The following is a 14108-nucleotide window of genomic DNA, read 5'->3' as shown; positions in this document are numbered from 1 at the left end:
CATCAACCGCGTGTGTAACCGTGATGGTCTCTTTCCGGCAGAGTCCAGGAAGTGAACACGGTTGTTGGAGTTATGCTTGACGTAGGTAGTCCAGGATCACTTCTTGATCATACTTTTATCGACCGTGCTTTGCCTTCTCTTCTCGCTCTCTTTTGCGAATAGGTTAGCCACCATATATGCTAGTCGCTTGCTGCAGCTCCACCTCATACCTTACCTTACCCATAAGCTTAAATAGTCTTGATCTCGCGGGTGCGAGATTGCTGAGTCCCTGTGGCTCATAGATACTTCCAAAACCAGTTTGCAGGTGCCGATGAGTTTGTGCAGTTGACGCAACCAAGCTCAAGGAGGAGCTCGATGAAGATCTTGCCCTTTGTGTTGCTTCGTTCTAGTTGATCAGTAGTGGAGCCCAGTTGGGGTCGATCAGGGACCTTTGTCGCATTTGGGGTTCTTCTTTTATTTTGGTTCCGTAGTCGGACCTTGATTGTATCTGGATGATGTAATGCTTTATTCATGTAATTGTGTGAAGTGGCGATTGTAAGCCAACTATGTATCTCTTTCCCTTATGTATTACATGGGTTGTGTGAAGATTACCTCACTTGCGACATTGCTTTCAATGCGGTTATGCCTCTAAGTCGTGCTTCGACACGTGGGAGATATAGCCGCATCGAGGGCGTTACACCAATATTATTCACTTTCATATACTTTTTGGCAACTTTTTATATTATTTTTGGGACTAACTTATTGATCCAGTGCCCAGTGCCAGTTCCTGTCTGTTGCATGTTTTATGTTTCGTAGAATATCCATATCAAACGGAGTCCAAATGGGATAAAAACGGACGGAGCTTATTTTTGGAAAATATGGAAAATTCCGGAAGAAAAATCCACGCAAGACGGTGCTCGAGGTGGTCACGAGGTAGGGGCCCACGCCCGTACCAGGAGGGAACGCCCCCTACCCTCGTGAGCCCACCGTAAGGCGGTTGGCGCTCTTGTTTTGCCGCAAGAAAGCTAATATTCGGAAAAAAATCACGGCGAAGGTTTCAGGCCAATCGGAGTTACAGATCTCCATATATACACGAAACGGTGAAACAGAGCCAGAACAAAACGTAGAAACAGAGAGATAGATCCAATATCGGAGGGGCTCTCGCCCCTCCCAAACCATGGGAGCCAAGGACCAGAGGGGAAACCCTTCTCCCATCTAAGGAGAAGGTCAAGGAAGAAGAAGAAGAAGGGGGGCTCTCTCCCCCTTGCTTCCGGTGGTGCCGGAATGCCGCCGGGGGCCATCATCATCATCACCGCAATCTTCACCAACACCTCCATCATCTTCACCAACATCTCCATCACCTTCCCCCATCTATATCGTCCACTCTCCCGCAACCCGCTGTACCATCTACTTGAACATGGTTCTTTATGCTTCATATTATTTTCCAATGATGTGCTGCCATCCTATGATGTTTGAGTAGATTTTCGTTGTCCTATCGGTGATTGATGAATTGCTATGATTGGTTTGAGTTGCATATTTTATTATTGGTGGTGTCCTATTGTGCCCTTCGTGTCACGCAAGCGTGAGGGATTCCCGCTGTAGGGTTTGCAATATGTTTATGATTTGCTTATGGTGGGTGGCGTGAGTGACAGAAGCACAGACCCGAGTAAGTAGGTTGTTTGCGTATGGGATAAAGAGGACTTGATACTTTAATGCTATGGTTGGGTTTTACCTTAATGAATCTTTAGTATTTGCGGATGCTTGCTAGAGTTTCAATCATAAGTGCATATGATCCAAGTAGAGAAAGTATGTTAGCTTATGTCTCTCCCTCAAATAGAATTGCAATAGTGATTACCGGTCTAGTAAAGTAGTCAATTACTTAGGGACAATTCCACAACTCCTACCGCAACTTTTCCACACTCGCTATATTTACTTTATTGCATCTTTATCTAAACAGCCCCTAGTTTATGTTTACGCGTTCTTTACTTTCTTGCAAACCTATCCAACAACACCTTCAAAGTACTTCTAGTTTCTTACTTGTTCTAGGTAAAGCGAACATCAAGCGTGCGTAGAGTCATATCAGTGGCCGATAGGAATTGAGAGAGTATTTGTTGTACCTTTAGCTCCTCATTGGGTTCGACACTCTTACTTATCGAAAGAGGCTACAACTATCCCGTATACTTGTGGGTTATCATGAAGCGGTTGCGCATCTCCTCCTAGGAAGAAACCGACCCCTCTGTCAGGTTTCGGAGACAAGAACGCACCCCATCCTTGAGGGCCATCGAGAATCAGTTTGCCATGATCTTCTCGTCACTGTTAGCCGCCTCGATGCTCAGCTCGTAGAGTTGTAGGAACTCAGTAGGGTCTGCGGTGCCGTCGTAGCATGGAGGCAGGTCAGGCTTGAACTTGCTCGGCCAGACGATGTTGCGGAGCTCTGCAGTGAATGGACGGCATCCTGCCGTGGCCACCGGAGGTCGTCGAGGGGCTGGAACGTAGTCCTGGTGCGCGCTCACCACCGCCTCTTGTGGCAGCTCGCGAGCCTGGTGTTGGGGTGCTGGAAGCACGCGCGCTTCTCCTTGTGGATGCTGCACCACCTGACAGCTCACGTCATCTCGAGCCGACACCGGGTGCTGCGGGTCGCGCCGTGGAGCCATACGCCTTGGCTCGATGATGGCGCCCTGGGCCGGAGGTGGAGGAGGAGCCCCGTGCGCGATGCCGCCCGCTGCAGGTGGTTGTAGAGGCAGCGAGCGAGCCGGCCCGTGGGAGCCCCTGTGCGCGACACTGATGAGCTCTGCGATCCGCTCGAGCCACTCCTCGTAGAGATCACCCACCGGACGGTAGCGAAGAAGCTCCCGCGCCGTGAGCAGAGCAGCCTGCATGTCCACCTAGCCACGGCCCGTGTGGGATGACGAAGCTGCTGGGGTCAGGGATGGAGTAGCGATGTGGCCGTCGCGGCGCACCGACGGGTGCAGCGATGAAGCTTGCTGCTCGTGGCCGGTAGGGCCCGTGGCGGCATTGGCCACCGGAGAAGGAGTGTGGCGGGCGCAGCCGTCACCTGCCGGAGCCGTCTGAGCGACGCGGGCGGCGACTGCAGCCCGACACTCAGCGCGAGCCCTGCGCGCGTCGGCCATGGAGGTGTCGGAGCGTTGGCGCATCGAACGATAGAAGAGAGGATCCGACGCACCCCTACCTGGCGCGCCAAATGTCGGATTTACGGATCCGGCAACCCTTGAGAGGTTTGAACTCTGGGGTGTGTGCGGAGATCTCAGCCTGCCCAGCCTGCCTACTCGCGATCCTCCCTAGCCTAGCACGTAGAGCTCAAAGAGACACAAAGACACAGAGATTTATACTGGTTTGGGCCACCGTTGTGGTGTAATACCCTAATCCAGTGTGGTGTGCTGGATTTCCTCAAGGGGCTATGGATGAACTAGTACAAGGATGAACAAGCCTCAAGAGGTGAGGTGTTCTTGAGCTGGTGTGGTGCTCGGGTCAGAATGGATCTCCCTCCCCTCTATGGTGGTGTCCAAGTCCTATATATAGTGGCATTGGTCCTCTTCCCAAATATGAGCGGGAAGGGATTCCAGAACGGCGGGATTTGAACAGGGACAATAGTACAGTCTATCCTGACAAAAGTAGTCTTCGCCTGCTAAAAGCCTTTGGTCGTGACACTTCGGTGGGCTCGGTGATGACGTCCATCCTACCATCCTGGCAGTCTTGGTTTTGTTGCACGCGAATGGAAACTTTTGGTTTATTCCTCAGGACTCCGCGCCTGTGGCTTGCCTCCCTTGTACCGAAGAGGAAACATGCACTCTGCGCCTGCCTGGCGCCCACCTGGCCTTGGTCGTCATGGCTCACGTTAGTTGGGCCTCATGAGGTAGCTGCATAGAACTCTCAGCCCCGCAGGAGCCCTCCTGAGGAGGCCAACTCCTTTGGGGGTCTTGGCGTCGTCCGCCTCGCGAGGCTTGGCCCCTCAAGAGGGTCTTGATGTGTTGGTGTTGAAGCTGGGCCGTACCAGGCCATCGGTGAAGTCATGCGGTGGGCCACAGGAAGGCAGGACTGCATTCCCCCAAGTCCAGGATGCCAACACATACTTTCACTAGTGCAATCTCTCAACAATGCTAACATAGTTGGATCATATGATTATCCCTCAAAGTGCAACAAAGAATCACTCCCGATTTCTTATTAGTGGAGAACAAAAGATAGAAATTGTTTGTTGGGTACGCAACCACCTCAAAGCTATTTTTTCTGATCAATCTATCCTAGAGTTCGTACTAAAATAACAGCAAGCTATTCTTTCTGGTCGATCTAACCAAGAGTTCGTACTAAAATAACACCATATAATACATATAAACCAACTCTAATGTCACCTAGATACCCCAATGTCACTGCGAGTACCCGTGAGTTAATTATACGATATGTATCAGACAATTTTAGATTCATAATACTCAATCCACACAAAGAACTACAAGCAGACCGCAAAGTTTCTATCGGAGAAAAGATAATAAAAACGTGCATCAACCCCTACTCATAGATTACCCCAAAGTCACATTTGGAATCCGCAAGTTGAGTGCCATAACATATATCAAGTGAATCAAAATAATACCCCATTGTCACCATGAGTATTCATATGCAAGACATATATCATGTGTTCTCAAATCTGAACATTCAATCCGACAAGAAAAAACTTCAAAGGGTAAAGCTCAATTCATCACAACAAGAGTAGAGAGGGGCGAAACATCATATGATCCATCTATGTTAACAAAGCCCATGATATATCAAAATCATGACATCTCAAGATCACGAGAGAGAGAGAGAGAGAGAGATTAAACACATAGCTACTGGTACAAACCCTCAGCCCCGAGGGTGGACTACTCCCTCCTCATCATGGTGGCCGCCGGGATGATGAAGATGGCCACCGGTGATGATATTCCACTCCGGTAGGGTGCCGGAACGGGCTCCCGATTGGTTTTCGGTGCCTATAGAGGCGTGCGGTGGCGGAACTTCCGATCTAGGGCCTCCTCGAGGGTTTTCGGGATATTTGGGAATTATAGGGCGAAGAAGGGGTACGGAAGGTCACCGAGGTGGGTACAACCCACCGGGGCGCGCCTGGGGTCCCAGATGTGCCCTGGTGGGTTGTGCCCCCCTCGGGGCACCCCCAGGTGCTGCTCTGGTCCAATGGTTCTCTTCTGGTCCAAAAAAATCAACAAAAAGTTTCAGCTCATTTGCAGAACTTCCATTTCTGCACAAAAAACAACACCACGGTAGTTCTGTTGAAAACAACGTCAGTCCAGGTTACTTCCGTGCAAATCATACCAAAACCATATAAAATTGTTGTAAACACAACATGAATACTTCATAAATTATAGTTACGTTGGAGACGTATCTGATGGTCGTGGCATAGGCGCTGGTGTGGGCGTCTTGGAGTGTGCCTTGTTGTCCCTGGAGTTTGCTGCACCCGCCCGCAGGTAGCACAGCTCCGTCCTTGGACCTGGTGCATGCAGGTTGTTGTTTTCATGGCAGACGATGCCATTCGCCTAGCTATGATCGCCAGAACAATGCAGAGATTGCTCCTGGCCCCCACCTCCTCCGCCTTTGTCGCTTGCACCACCGCCCGTGCTATCGTCTGTCTATGAAGGAACCGGTGGGTTGGACGTAGATGGACCAACTATCGTGGTGCCCTTCTTCTTGGAAGCCATGGCAATGTAGATGATGAAGAATCTGATGCGCTAACTGTGAACTCTAGTTCGCACAAGCGACCCCCTGCCTGGTGTGCCAAAGGTCTCATGCGTATGACCATCTATGGGATCATGGTGATCCCTCTGTGGTTCGAATGGAGGGATCGACAAGCACACAGAGCAGAGCTAGCAGAAACACACGAGGTTTACCCAGGTTTGGGCCACTCAGAAGCATAAAACCCTACTCCTACATTGTATATTCGGTGTGTATATGTCCAGTTACAAGGTGCGCACATCCCGGCAAGGTGCTCGGAAGGTGCAGCTACATGTGCAAATGGACATGGTTTCAGGCTTTGTTAAGGTAGCCATAGGCATCCTTTTATAGAATAAGGGGTCACCACACTGGCAAAATGGTAAATACATATTGTAAATAGTGGCTATAGTGCCAAACACCTATCTTTGACCGGTTAGGACAAACACATTTATTGAGTTGTGAAGTGTCTTATGGATGGAGCTCCCCAACAAGAGTGGTCTCTCCTTTTGTGTCCTTCGCCCATCTACCTCTTATTTCCTTGATAAATTGCCTGGACGAGTGTCATTAAAGTTATATCTTCAGAGGCGAGCTGCCACGTGCCTAGACAAGACTCACCTAACTACCTGCCTGCTCGACACCTAATTGACAAGTGACAACCTGATCGATCAGGTGGAGCGGTGGCTAATTAGTGGGATTTTGCCGGGCTCGGGGCTTGCCGGTCTTGGAGCTTGGCGGGCTTAGCCAGCTTCCCCGGGCAAGGATCTTGCCGGGTCCTTCAGCTGTATCTTTAGTATTCATGATCTCTATCTTTAGAGATCTTCTTTGTATCCTTGTAATCTAATCTTGAGTTTAGCTTTAGTTATCCTCCGGCAAGCCTTGTTGTCGAGAAGGCTGCTACTACCCGTGTATAAGTCTGGGGTACTAAGGACCCAAGTCTTAGTACATCAACAATTATTTATGTTGAATGCTATCTAGCATGATCTTGATCAAATAATGTAACGAAGGTGTGAATGTAGTACAAAAGTGATTCAAATCAATTATCGTAGTTACTAACAAGCAAGGAATGTCAAATGTGTAAACAAAATTACTATTGCTTTTCATGGCTTAATGTTTTTAAGTGATGCCAATTAATACTCATGATGTCATATATATGTCCCCATTCATCCAAGGTTTTATCATATTCAAGCATCTTCTCAGAACACGACCGAGAACTTCAATCAAGCAACCGAATTTGTGATGATCCATTTTCAACTACTTAGCACTTTGCTTAATGTTCAATTCACAAGCTTTAATCTTAGCACTTATGATGGAGAATGGAATGATGATGGGGATTTAATTGATAAGAAAAATAATAATAAGAAAGTCTCACATCAACGTGACTTGATCGTTAGACTAGAGGAAGTCTTACAAATGGTATTAATGCAATGAGTAGTGATTGCCATGTAATAGATGCACTAGAGCTATAAGTGTATGAAATATTTCCTAATGAAGCTAAGTGGGTGTGCATCCAAGTTACTTGATCATGAAGATCTTAATAATTTGAGGAAGCTCGTCATCGGAATATGCAAGTCAAGTTCTAATAATGTAAAAAATCCACTAGCATATGAAAATGAAAAACCTGAAAACTCTCTTTATGAAATTCATGCTGCTACTTTGAAGCACAAGTCTGGTAAAGAATAGTAGTGCACCCCTCTATCTCTATTTTTAATTTACTTATTTTGTGGGATCTTTTTGGCCTCCTTTTGTTCTTCATTTTCTCCTCATTGGTAGGGGCAAACTCTAGAATGCATCACACTTCTATTTTACTTACAACTCATAATATGAAACAAAATGATGACTACATATGAATGCCTCTAATAGTGTACTGGGATGTGCAATGATCTGGCGTAACATGTATACTAATGATGAATGGTGGCTTTGCCACAAATATCATGTCAGCTTTCATGATCATGCAAAGCAAAATGATAATGAATTCTTAAGTCATGTAATGAATAGTAATAATAAAATTTGCATCAATATATCTTAGAATGACTATGGAAATGCCATAATAGTTAGGTATGGTAATTCTTGTGAAAATATATAATGAGGTTTATGTGTGAGAGAGTGTACCATCCCATCGGGATGGATGCACCAGCAAAGTCTGCTCCATGTCTCAATGTCAGAGTGGGCAATGCACGATATCAAAGAGGTTAGGATGATATGGATGGTGGAGGTGCATAAAAGTCCACATTCATAAACCAAAACACCTCACCAATACTTCATAGTCAGTAACCACAAGACCGAGTCATCCAAGGCATGAGTTTGATGAACCAAAGTCCACTAGGCTTCCCAAACCATTCTACAATGTGGTTACTTACAATGTTCTTCAACTTAGACCGCTCACAAAGAATTCCAGTTAAATGACCACAAATAATAACATGTATGACCTTATGACACCTTTCCACTATTTCACGCAAGTCCTTAAGGCTACGAAAAAATTATTACCCACTCACTATCTCAAAATTATTGTAAGGAATTGTGTTATCAATGTTCAATTGATCTACAAGTTGATGTAAGGTTTTATTATACAACTCATATATACCCATTATTTTTAGCAACAATATAATTCATGCAATTACCAATTCCTATTCAGCTCTCTAAATAGATGTAAGTGAGACAAGAGAGTCATAATAGTTTCTATAAAAACATATCACCCTGCTCACACAAATATAAGTGAAGTACAAGAGTGAAGCGTCTCCAACGTATCTATAATTTTTGATTGTTCCATGCTATTATATTATCTATTTTGGATGTTTTATATGCATTAATGTGCTATTTTATATTATTTTTGGGACTAACTTATTAGCCTAGAGCCCAGTGCCCGTTTCTGTTTTTTCCTTCTTTTTGAGTTTTACAGAAAAGGAATATCAAACAGAGTCCAAATGGAATAAAACTTTACAATGATTTCTTGGACCAGAAGACATCCACGGAGCTTGGAGAGGGGATCATAAGGGTCCTGAGGGACCCACAAGCCCTGAGGCCATGCCCTAGGGGGGGGGGCTTCCTGGCTTGTGCCCCCCGGGACACCTCCAAACCACTAGAAGCGTCCACCAAAATACTTTTTCACCACCGCAAGCCTCTGTTCCTGTGAAATGCCATCTTGGGGCCTTTTCCAACATCGTACTGGAGGGGGATTCGATCACAGAGGGCATCTACATCAACTCTATTGCCCTTTAGATGAAGTGTGATTAGTTTACCACAGACCTACTGGTCCATAGCTTGTAGCTAGATGGCTTCTTCTCTCTCTTTTATCTTCAATACAATGTTCTCCTTGATGTTCTAGGAGTTCTATCTGATGTAATATTATTTTGCAATGTGTTTGTCGAGATTCGATGAATTGTGGATTTATGATCAGATGTTATGAATATTACTTGAGTCTTTTCTGAACTCTTTTATGCATGATTAAATATCTTTGTATTTCTCTTTGAATTATTGGTTTGGTTTGGCCAACTAGATTGGTTCTTCTTGCAATGGGAGAGGAGCTTAGTTTTGGGTTCATTTAGCGATGTCCTCATCTAGTGACACACTAGGGGTAGCGAGGCACATATTGTATTGTTGCCATCAAGGATAAAAACATGGGGTTTTCATCATATTGCTTGAGTTTATCCCGCTACATCATGTCATCTTACTTAAAGCATTGCTATGTTCTTATGAACTTAATACTCTAGATGCAGGTAGGAGTCGGTCGATGTGTGGAGTAATAGTAGTAGATATAGAATCGTTTTGGTCTACTTGACACGGACATGATGCCTATATTCATAATCATTGCCTTGGATATCATCATAACTTTGCGCTTTTCTATTGCTCGACAGTAACTTGTTCACCCACCGTAAGTTTTCTTTCAAGAGAGAAGCCTCTAGTGAAACCTATGGCCCTTGGGGTCTATTTTTTATCATATATTTTTAGATCTATAAACCAAAAAACCCAAAAATACCTGCTACCTCTTGAGCATGCGTTGGTTTTGCCTTGAAGAGGAAAGGGTGATGCAGTAAAGTAGCGTAAGTATTTCCCTCAGTTTTTGAGAACCAAGGTATCAATCCAGTAGGAGGTTACAAGCAAGTCGCCTTGTACCTGCACAAACAAATAAGAACCTTGCAACCAATGTGATAAAGGGGTTGTCAATCCCTTCATGGCCACTTGCAAAAGTGAGATCTGATATAGATAATAAGATAAATATTTTTGGTATTTTTGTTGTACACATTGAAAAGTAAAGATTTCAAAATAGTAAACGAGATGCAATGTAAATAAAAGAGATATAATATAATGGAAAAGAGACCCGGGGGCCATAGGTTTCACTAGTGGCTTCTCTCAAGATAGCATATCTTACGGTGGGTGAACAAATTACTGTCAAGCAATTGATAGAAAAGCGCATAGTTATGAGAATATCTAGGCATGATCATGTATATAGGCATCACGTCCGTGACAAGTAGATCGAAACAATTCTGCATCTACTACTATTACTCCACACATCGACTGCTATCCAGCATGCATCTACAGTATTAAGATCTTCAGAACAGAGTAGCGCATTAAGCAAGATGACATGGTGTAGAGGGATAAACTCAAGCAATATGATCTAAACCCCATCTTTTTATCCTCGATGGCAAGAATACAATACGTGCCTTGCTACCCCTGCTATCACTGGGAAAGGACACCGCAAGATTGAACCCAAAGCTAAGCACTTCTCCCATTGCAAGAAATATCAATCTATTAGGCCAAACCAAACTGATAATTCAAAGATACTTGCAAACATATCAAATCATACATACAAGAATTCAGAGAAGAATCAAATATTGTTCATAGATAATATTGATCATAAACCCACAATTCATCGGATCTCAACAAACACACCGCAAAAAGTATTACATTGAATAGATCTCCAAGAAGATCGAGGAGAACTTTGTACTGACAATCAAAGAGAGATAAGAAGCCATCTAGCTAATAACTATGGACCCAAACGTGTGTGGTAAACTACTCACACATCATTGGAGAGGCTATGGTGTTGATGTAGAAGCCCTCCATGATCGATTCCCCATCTGGTGGAGCGCCGGAAAAGGCCCCAAGATGGGATCTCATGGGTACAGAAGGTTGCGGCAGTGGAAATAGGGTTTCGTGTTGCTCGTGGATGTTTTTGGGGTATATGAGTATATATATAGGTGAAAGAAGTAGGTTGGTGGAGCCACGAGGGGCCCATGAGGGTGGGGGGCGCGCCTACCCCCTGGGCGCGCCCTCCTACCTCGTGGCCGCCTCATTGCTTCCTTGACGTCCACTCCTAGTCTCCTGGATTGTGTTGGTTCCAAAAACAATTCTCCCGAAGGTTTCATTCCCTTTGGACTCTGTTTGATATTCTTTTTTCGCAAAACACTAAAATAGGCAAAAAAACAATTTGCACTGGGCCTCCGGTTAATAGGTTAGTCCCAAAAATAAAATAAAAGTGCATAATAAAGCCCATTAAACATCCAAAACAGATAATATAATAGCATGGAGCAATCAAAAATTATAGATACGTTGGAGACGTATCAATACGTTACTGCAATTTATTTATTTATTTTACTTTGTTTTACATTTAGTAATCTTTTATATCTATCTCTATCAGATCTCATCCTTGCAAGTGACCATGAAGGGATTGACAACCCCTTTATCGCGTTGGGTGCAAGTGTTTGATTGTTTCTGCAAGTGCATAGATTGGAGACTTGCGTGTACCTCCTGCTAGATTGATAGCTTGGTTCTCAAACTGAGGGAAATACTTATCTCTACTTTGTTGCATCACCCTTTCATCTTCAAGGGAAAAACCAACGCAAGCTCAAGAAGTAGCAAAGAGCAATGCCTCAACCCTAATAGATATAAGTGAAAATTAATTGAGCATTTTATAAATAACTGGCCAATGTGTATCTCTCTAATAAGTGTAATCAAGGCACAATGATTGTAAAATCAGAAAATAAAAAGCAAACAAAAGAAAATGACGCTGTAAGAAAAACACATATCATGTGAAGAATAAATATAGCTCCAAGTGGGACATACTAATAAGTTTGTAGACGAAAGAAGGGATCCCATTTGGGGCATCCCCAAGCTTAGCTGCTTGAGTCTTCCTTAGATATATCCTTGGGGTTCCTTGGGAATCCCCAAGCATAGGCTCTTGTAGTTAGTGTCCTGTATTCGGGGGTACTTGCCACGTCGGCCTGCCAGTGATAGGTCGGGCCGAGGACACACTGAAGATCGACGACATGGCCATTCTAGCCCCAGCCCTCTGCACGATCAAGACAAAGATCTCCGAGGACTTGGCATACACTAAGCATATTTTACACCGACATACTTATCTCTAAGGTTGTAACCATCCATTTGTAAACCTTAGATACTCCCAGTGCCTATATAAGCCGTGGGGTTTACTTTGTAGAAGCTTAGTGCTACTTGTGAGCTACGTTCATATTTCCTCGAAGATGAGGATGATGTAGTACAATAGAGATACGTATTTCCCTCAGTTAAGAACCAAGGTTATCAATCCAGTAGGAGAACCATAGAAGACCTCGTGAACAACACCTACACACAAAAGAACAAATATTTGCACCCTATGCAATCAAGTGGGTTATCAATCCCCTCGATGGTTAATTACAATGATCAAGTCTCATAATGGTAGATAGATAAAAAACAGAAAATAAAATAAAGGTAAATAAATTGCACCAAGGTAGTTTTGGATTTTAATATATGATAAAGATAGAGCCGGGGGCCATAGTTTTCACTGGAGGCTTCTCTCTCGAAAAAAAGCATATGGTGGGTAAACAAATTACTGTTGGGAAATTTATAGAAAAGCACATGGTTATGATGATATCCAAGGAAATGATCATGTTTATAGGCATCACGCCCGAGACAAGTAGATCGACTCCCGCCTGCATCTACTACTATTACTCCACACATCGACCGCTGATTGGTTGTATCTGTGTTGGTATTTCCCCGAAGAGGAGAGGATGATGCAACACAGCAACAATAAGTATTTCCCTTGGTTATGAAACCAAGGTGATGAATCCAGTAGGAGAACCAAGCAACACTATGTGAACAACACTTGCACACAAACCACAAAAACATGCAACCCAACGCGTAAGAGGGGTTATCAATCCCTCCTTGGTATTGAGATAGATTGAATTGTATGAGATTGGATAAATAGATCTGACAAAAACACAAAATAAAGTAAATAAATAAAAAGTGCAGCAAGGCATTTTTGGATTTTTGGATTAATAAATCTGAAAATAATATGATAGGAAATAGACCCAGGGGCCGTAGATTACACTAGAGGCTTCTCTCGAGAAAATAGCATACGGTGGGTAAACAAATTACTGTTGGGAAATTGATAGAAAAACGAATAATCATGACGATATCCAAGGCAATGATCATGTATATAGGCATCACATCCAAGATTAGTAGACTGTCTCCTGCCTGCATCTACTACTATTACTCCACACATCGACTGCTATCCAGCATGCATCTAGTGTATTAAGTTCATGGAAAAACGAAATAATGCAGTAAGAACGATGGCATAATGTAGACAAGATCTATTCATTTAGGAATAGGCCCCATCTTTTTATCCTTAATGGCAACGATATATGCGTGCCATGTATCTTTCAGTCACTGAGATTGAGCACCGCAGGATCGAACCCATCACAAAGCACCTCTTCCCATGTCAAGAAAAATCAATCTAGTTGGCCAAACCAAACCAAAGTTTCGGAGAAGAAATACAAGGGCATAAAGATCATGCATAAAAGATTTCAAAGAAGACTCAAGTAATATTCATAGATAGAATTGATCATAAACTCACAATTCATCGGATCGCAACAAACACACGACAAAAAGTCATTACATCGAATAGATCTCCAAGAACATCGAGGGGAACATTGTATTGAAGACCAAAAAGAGATAAGAAGCCATCTCGCTACTGCCTACGGACTCGTAGGTCTATGGTGAACTACTCACTCATCATCATAGGGGCTAGGGTAATGATGAAGGTCCCCTCCATGATTGTTGACCCCTCAGACAGAGTGCCGGAAAAGGCCTCTAGATCAGATCTCGTGGTTCTGAAACTTGTAGCGGCGGGAACTGTTTTCTCTCGACTCCCCTAGGGTTTTCGGGATTTTAGAGTATTTATAGAGCTGATAGTCGGTGGAGAAGCCTCGCATGGGCTCCACTACCCACCAGGACGTGCTTGGGGCACCTGGCACGCCTGCGTCCCTAGTGGGCCCCACGGGCCTCCTCTGGTGCACCTCCTTGGCCTCCTGGTGTTTTCTAGAGAGAAAAAAATCTCTAAAAAGTTCCATGGCATTTAGACTCCATTTGGTATTCCGTGAAGTAAAAAACAAGCAAAAAGATCAACTGGCACTAGGCAGTATCTCAATAGA

This window comes from Triticum aestivum, chromosome 4B (assembly GCF_018294505.1).
Source record: "Triticum aestivum cultivar Chinese Spring chromosome 4B, IWGSC CS RefSeq v2.1, whole genome shotgun sequence".
Classification (NCBI taxonomy): Eukaryota; Viridiplantae; Streptophyta; class Magnoliopsida; order Poales; family Poaceae; genus Triticum; species Triticum aestivum.
This window is presented reverse-complemented; position numbering follows the sequence as displayed.